This window comes from Hylobates moloch, unplaced genomic scaffold, assembly GCF_009828535.3.
Source record: "Hylobates moloch isolate HMO894 unplaced genomic scaffold, HMol_V3 SCAFFOLD_13, whole genome shotgun sequence".
Taxonomy (NCBI): Eukaryota; Metazoa; Chordata; class Mammalia; order Primates; family Hylobatidae; genus Hylobates; species Hylobates moloch.
Genome location: NW_026652288.1, coordinates 41,694,793 through 41,701,200, shown reverse-complemented (window position 1 = coordinate 41,701,200; position 6,408 = coordinate 41,694,793). Strand labels below are relative to the sequence as shown.

The 6,408-nt window shown below is 38.4% G+C and overlaps 1 long non-coding RNA gene across 1 annotated transcript in view; it reads right to left on the bottom strand.

Moving 5' to 3' along the window:
* LOC131380992 (uncharacterized) overlaps window positions 1-6,126 on the bottom strand; it is a 150,097-nt gene extending 143,971 nt beyond the window's left edge. Inside the window, exons 1-2 of the long non-coding RNA XR_009209364.1 lie at window positions 5,878-6,126; window positions 5,510-5,570 (exon numbers count right to left, since the gene is read on the bottom strand). This is a non-coding gene — a long non-coding RNA (uncharacterized LOC131380992). The remainder of the gene's footprint in view (window positions 1-5,509; window positions 5,571-5,877) is intronic.
* Window positions 6,127-6,408: the final 282 nt, after the last annotated feature.

Genomic DNA, 6,408 nt, shown 5'->3' with positions numbered 1-6,408 from the left:
ATAAAGAGATAGAAAATATTTAAAGATGCCTCTGTTAGGAGATGAGTTATTGTTCTTTGCATTTCAGTATATTATAAGGTGCAATGCCTAATACATCAAAATTCAATCTTAATCCTTTTAGCTCTAAAATTTTCTACACATTCTAAAATTAAAGAATTTGAGAGCTATAAAGGATCTTGGAAATCATTTTGATTCAGTCTCATGTTTTAGAAATAAGAAAACTAATGACAATAATAATACCATAGCTAAAGAGAAAAATTTTTTAATCTTTTCTAATTTATTAATAGATCCATAAATGGATCTCCTGATTAAAACTTTAATCTTCTTTCTATTGTATCACACCATCACCTTGTTTGTCAATTTATTTGGGAGTATGCTTTTGTTGACAATTCTTTTTGTGTATTCTATTTATATGGGAAAATTATTTTGTAGTTGGAGTGGTCTATTTTAAGATAATTAAGACAAAGTAGCCGTAATATTAGTTTATTATTGTTTATTATAATTTTATTGGTAAACCCATGTTTACCAGTGAAATTACATATGTTATAATGCTCTGTGTACCATAACATTCAGCAGAAGCTCTTTAGTTTAATTAGATCCCATTTGTCAATTTTGGCTTTTGTTGCAATTGCTCAGTCTCACCACACATGACCATCACCTAGAGAGCTTCACATTACAGGTGCCTAGTCTCATACCTTGAGGTTCTGATTTAAATGTTCCAGGGTGTAGCCTAGGAACTGGGATTGTTAAAAGTTGCTGCAAAGAAGAATAAACTTTTTTTTTCCTTTTTAGCCTTTATTCTTATGTAATATAAACATTTGTATTATTCTTGTTGAACAGAAACATTTAATTAAATGCTATAAATTTTCCTTTATATCACTTTAGCTGCACCCCACAGTTATATGTGATATGTTCATTTAATTTTTTCTTTTAACAAAGCAATATTTATTAAGAACAAAAGTATTTTCTTACTTTTTATTTGATTTATAACTATCATGAATATAGGTCTGGACAAAGCAAAATTGCCTTTGAATTTCCAATGTGTCTTTTTGCTAAATAGTACATATTAAATAAAACATAATATGTATATAAGAAATAGAAATGTCACATAAAGTTTATATAAAAATAATATTTACAAAGCACTATTCTGAGAACTAAGTTTCATCAAGCTTTTATTTTGAAATTGGTTTATCAAGTGTCTTCAGTTCTTAAGATGATAATGAATGAGATTAAAATTCCTTTTGAAGACAGACCATTTTTTTTTAAGTCCAAAATTTCTGGAAGTCCAACAGTCGGTTCATTTGAAATTTGAATTAGCCTTGAAGAAACTCAGATTTGTTTTTGAAAGGTGACGTTGAACAAAAAAACTCCAGCCTATGGAGGAGGGTTCTTCAGTGCTTTTTAGAAGCACAGACAAGAATGAACCTCATATTGGAGTGGGAGGTAGAGAACAGACACAGTCTGAATAGAAGAAAAGGGTTCTATTTTCAGACCCCTGGAGAATGACAAAAGGGAGCCCCAGCCACGGCAGTGCTTGGAAAATCTTGCGATGTGATGGTTCCTACATCATCTTCTGGTAAATGAATCATTCTTACTATTTCAGTCATCATCCCTTCTAGGCTTAAGGGTTTAGATCTCTCCTCATTTACTTCTTTTACAAAAGAAATTACTTCCTCCTTCAGGACGGAGTTGGTCTCTTCAACTTTACATATGCGTCCACGAGACTTTGTATCTTTTATGATTCCTTTTCTAGGCTGGTATCTTCTAAAAATTACTCAATATCTAAATATTCCTTTTGATCAGTATGCCAAGTATGCCAAGAAATGGATGCTTCATCAGAACTGGTGCAGCCAGTATTTGCACAACCTGCATTTTCTTTCCCAAAAGTCAGCTTCTAGCCTAATGCATAAATCTGAACAAATAAGAGAGACCCACCAAAAAGCCAATAACAAATATACACACCACTGACTTCCACTGGAGACTACTGTAGTCAATGCCTAGCCTCATGTCATCTGGAAGCAGCTCTGCTACCACTTTTTGTGACTTCCCCAGGATCAGCTGAAAGCCAGGCTCCATAGTGGTTCACAATGCCTGTGTGGCACTGAAGCCCCCAACAGAATTCCAGTGGGTAACCATAGCTCCCATAGCCTACAACAAACTGCTCAGAATCCCACCGTGTTCTGCCCTGGAACCCACCCACCCACCTCTGGCAAACTAAATCAATAACAAACGAGCCAGTCCAAGTGGAGGATAGGTACAATTTTTTTTTACTGTGCTTTTTGCCATAGTGGCCTCTCTTTTCTCTTCTTTTTAATTTTTTCAATTATGAAATGTTTTTATCAAAATCCAATAAACACACCATAAAAGTCACAGATTTGTAAGTATACAATTTGATGACTTTTGACAGGTTACACCTGTGAAACCAACAACCTAATCCAGATTAGACCATGTTTACCACTTTAGAAATTTCCCCTGTGCCTCCTTCCCCTCCCTTGTGCCTCAATTCCCCACCACCACCTTGGTTGCTATCACATGTTAATTTTGACTATTCTTAAACTCCCTATAAATTGAATCACACATAAGGTAATCTTTTTGAAATACAATAAAATACAATGTTGAATTTCATCCATGTTGTAAGTAGAACACAGTTCACTCTATTTTTAATTTTCTATTGTGCATTGTGTAAATACTCCATGATTTATTTATCCATTCTCTTTGTTTTAGTTAGTTCTTGCATTTCTATAAAGAACTACCTGAGACTGGGTAATTTATAAAGAAAAGAGTTTTAATGGGCTCAGGTTCTGCAAGGTATATAGGAAGCATGATGGCTTCAGGAAACTTGCAATCATGGTGGAAGGCAAAGAGGAAGAAGGCATGTCTCATATGGCCAGAACAGGAGGGAGAGAGAGCAGGGGGAGGTGCTACATACTTTTAAACAACCAGATCTCATGAGAACTCACTCACTATCACAAGAACAGCAAGGGGGGAAATCTGCCCCCTGATCCAATTACCTCCCACCAGGCCCCTCCTCTAATACTGAGGATCACAATTTCACATGAGATTTGGGTAGGGACACAAATCCAAACCATGTCACTCCTATTGAACAAATCCAAACCATATCACTCCTATTAATGGAAATGTAATTTTTCATTTGTCTTAGGTAAATACCTAGGTATGGGGATGTTTGTGTAAGAAACAGGGGGATTGCACTAGTTTACCTTCCTATGCATGAGGTATAAGGGTTATATTTGTTTCGTATTCTTGCCAATATTTTTTTCAATCTCTTTTAAAATGTTAATCACTTCCAATACAAGTGAATTTGTTCTATTGTTTTAATTGGTCCTTTCATGTGCCTATTGGCCATTGTACAAATTCTTGTAAAGAAGATGCCTTTGCTTTATTTTTTAAAAAACATTTGAGGTATTTGTCTTATTCTCATTGACTTATAGAAGTTCTTCATACATCCTAGTCATAAAAGTCAGATATATGAAATGAAAATACTTGATTCCAATCTGTGACTTGCAGTTCTGTTTTCTGAATGCTGTCTTTTGATATGCAGGTTTTAACATTGATAAAGTCCAATTTAATACTTTTTCTCTTTTATAGTTAGTGCTTCTTGTGTCCTTTATAAGAAATTCTTGTCTAACCCCAAGGTCATGAAGCTATTCTCCTGCCTTTTCTTCCAGATATTTTATAATTTTAACTTTTACATTTGCATCCTGATATATTTTACAATATTTTGCAATAATTTTGTGCAATGTGTTGTAGGAGCCAAGGCTTATTGACTCTCTTTATTATTTTTTTTTAGATGAAGTCTCACTCGGTCACCTAGGCTGGAATGCAGTGGTGTGATCTCAGCTTACTGCAACCTCCACCTCCCAGGCTCAAGCAGTCCTCCAACTTCAGCCTCCTGAGTAGCTGGGACTACAGGCATACACTAGCATGCTAGCCTAACTTTTTTTTGTATTTTTTAGTAAAGACAGAGTCTCACCATGTTGGCCAAGCTGGTCTCAAATTACAGACCTCAAGTGATTCACCAGCCTAAGCCTCCCAAAGTGCTAAAATTATAGGTGTGAGCCACCATTCCTGGCCTGACGCTTTTTTCTGTTGGTTATGGATCACTTTTGCCTACTTGTTTGCATATCCAGTAATTTTTCCTAATAAGCTGGATGTTGTGGATAATACATTATAGTGAGTCTGGATTGGCTGTCTTCCTTCAATTAGTGGTATGTGTTGTTGTGGCAGGCAGTTAAGTCATGAATCAATTCTTTTGATCAGACTTTGTTTATTTATTTTTGTTAGTGTGAATGTATTTCACTTTTGTCTTTAGTCCAAGGGGATGGCCCTTACTTCTAAGTTGTGGACTTTCTTAGATCTCAATAGACTGTCAGAGGTGCTCTTCCTGCTCAACACACCGGCTAAATCAGCACACCTGTGTTCCCAGCACTGGGCTCTCTGGTGTCTCCTTTCAGCTCTCAGATCTGCAAAGGCCACCTTCTGTTAGGCCTCATAGAGTTTAGCCCTGTGCACATCAGCCCTACTTTTGGGCAAGGACCTGCAGGAAACTTCCAAGTAGATTTTTGTCCCCTTCTCCCAGCCAACCCTGTAGATTCTCCTTTCCTGTACTCTGCCTTGCGAATTCCAGCAGCTTCAGCAGCCCATCTCTGGCTCCTTAGTTCAGGGAGACCACAGTGCTCTACTTGGCTCCACTTCCACCTTCCTATCCTGCAGAGTGTCCTACCTAAGAGCCAGAGCTCAGCTCATGCACTTCCACTCTCTCAAGGATCTCAGTCCTGGGCTAGGACTGAAAAGTCACACCATATGTTTGGCCTAGTTTTATGTTTGTGAATTATGGGTTGAATTATGTGTACTCCCAAAATACATATGTTGAAGTCCTAACTCCCAGTATCTTGGAATGTGACATTATTCAGAAATTGGGTTGTTATAGTTGTAGTTAAAATGAGGTCACACTAATGTACATTGGACCCTTTATTCAATGTGATGAGTGTCCTTACAAAAAGGGGAAATTTGGAGACAAACACACACAGGGAGAATGCCATGTGAAGATGAAGGCAGAAAGGTACAAAACAATGAACGCTAAATATTGCTGGAAAATCAGCAGATGCTTGGCAAGAGGCCTGGAGCAGATTCTTTTCTCACAGCCTTCAGAAAAAACAATTCTGACAACAATTTTATTTAGGACTTCTGGCCTCCACATGGGAGTCAATAATTTCTGTTGTTTAAGCAACCCAGTTTGTGGTACAATAGTCCTTCTTCATCTACTGGGGGTATGTTTCAAGACCCTCAGTGGATGCCTGAAGCAGCAGATAGTACCAAACCCTATATATACTATGTTATTTCCTATACATACATACCTATCATCAAGTTTAATTTATAAATTAGGCATAGAAAGAGATTAACAACGAGATAGAAAAATTGTAATAATATACTGCAATAAAAATTATATGACTGTGGTCTCTCTCTAAATATCTTTTTGTACTGTACTCACCCTTCTCGTGATGATGTGAGATGATAAAATTCAGACTGCAGTTCACAGCAGGTGACTGAAACTGTGGAAAGCAAAACCTCAGATACAGTGGTCCACTGCACTTTGTTACACAGCCCTAAGAAACTAATAGATTGTGGTAGGAGAGTAGCTGGGCACCAGTAACCCCGCCCTCAATGTGAATTTCTTGACTCTGCTCGAGGCCTCTTCCCCTGGGGCACCCTGGGCCTGGGCGGTGTCCTGCACTCCAGACTTCTTCAGTTTCAGCTCTGTCTTCAGGTACTAGAGCTCTTGCTACAGCTGCTGGCAGTTCTGGGAGAACCCTGGGAAGACTTTAAAATACAGCAGGACTTCATTTCCAGAGATTCTACCTTAATCTATCCGGTGTGGGCCTGAGAATCAATCGCTTGTCAATGCTTCCCAGGTGATTCTGATGTGCAGTCAATAGTGAGGAAATCCTGCTCTGAGTCTTAGAGTGCAAGTCAACTGCCTAATTTCCTGCTGTGAAGACTGATTTTGGGTGAAGGCATCCCCAGATAGCTGGGCAAACATCACTTCTGGCTGTGTCTGTGAAGCTGTTTCCAGAAGAGATTAACATTACAGTCAGTAGACCAGGGAAAGAAGATCTGCCCTCGCCAATGTCGGTGGGCATCATTCAGTCCCTTGAGGGCCTGGATAGAGCAAAAAAACAGATGAAGGGTAAATTCTTGCTTTCTGTCTTTGAGCTGGTACATCCATCTTATCCTGTCCTAAGACATCAGAGCTCCTGGTTCTCTGACTTTGGGACTCCGGGACTTATACCAGCACCCCCACCCCCCAATCCCTTCTCAGGCCTTCAGCTTCTGACTGGGAGTTACAGCGTTGGCTCCCCTGGTTCTCAGGCCTTTGGGCTCAGACTGAAT